Genomic DNA, 561 nt, shown 5'->3' on the forward strand with positions numbered 1-561 from the left:
CTTCGGTACATTAAAATAATATATATGATATGCGTAAATCACTTCGTGATTTAAGACGGCGCTTATTCCGTCGGATCCCGGCCAACTAGTCACTCATATCGAGTGCACCTCAGCACATGTGTGGACTTCGGTCCTGCGTTCATAGACATCTGTGACGTAGTGCAGAGGGCGGCCACTAGAGGGAACCAAGATTTGGAGCTTAATCTGAGACGATTCTAACCGGCGTCGGAGTTGTATCCGGTGTGGCTTAGTGGATAAAGCATCAGCACATAGAGCTGAAAGCCCGGGTTCAAATCCCGGCGCCGGAGAGAATTTTTCTCCGTTCCATTACTCTTTCATCGTATGATGACGCAGAATATCTGCATGGAAATATCATATGTACTTCGGTACATTAAAATAATATATAATCTCTCAGTTGTTAACATAAGTTAATTAGAATAACTATTCTTGGGTTCTCAGCCAGATGAGTTGGATATTTCGTGTTTGTCCCTATAATAACTCCTATGTGCAAAATATAATTTTTTTCAGTAGGAAAAAAAACACATTTATTCATTCTATGGC

At 41.0% G+C, this 561-nt stretch overlaps 1 non-coding gene across 1 annotated transcript; it reads left to right on the forward strand.

Annotated features, from left to right (window-relative positions):
• The first annotated feature begins 236 nt into the window (after positions 1-236).
• Positions 237-308, forward strand: TRNAY-AUA (transfer RNA tyrosine (anticodon AUA)). The gene has a single exon. It is a non-coding gene; the product is annotated as a tRNA-Tyr (tRNA).
• The last annotated feature ends 253 nt before the right edge of the window (positions 309-561 follow it).

Source organism: Periplaneta americana, chromosome 3, assembly GCF_040183065.1.
Source record: "Periplaneta americana isolate PAMFEO1 chromosome 3, P.americana_PAMFEO1_priV1, whole genome shotgun sequence".
Lineage (NCBI taxonomy): Eukaryota > Metazoa > Arthropoda > Insecta > Blattodea > Blattidae > Periplaneta > Periplaneta americana.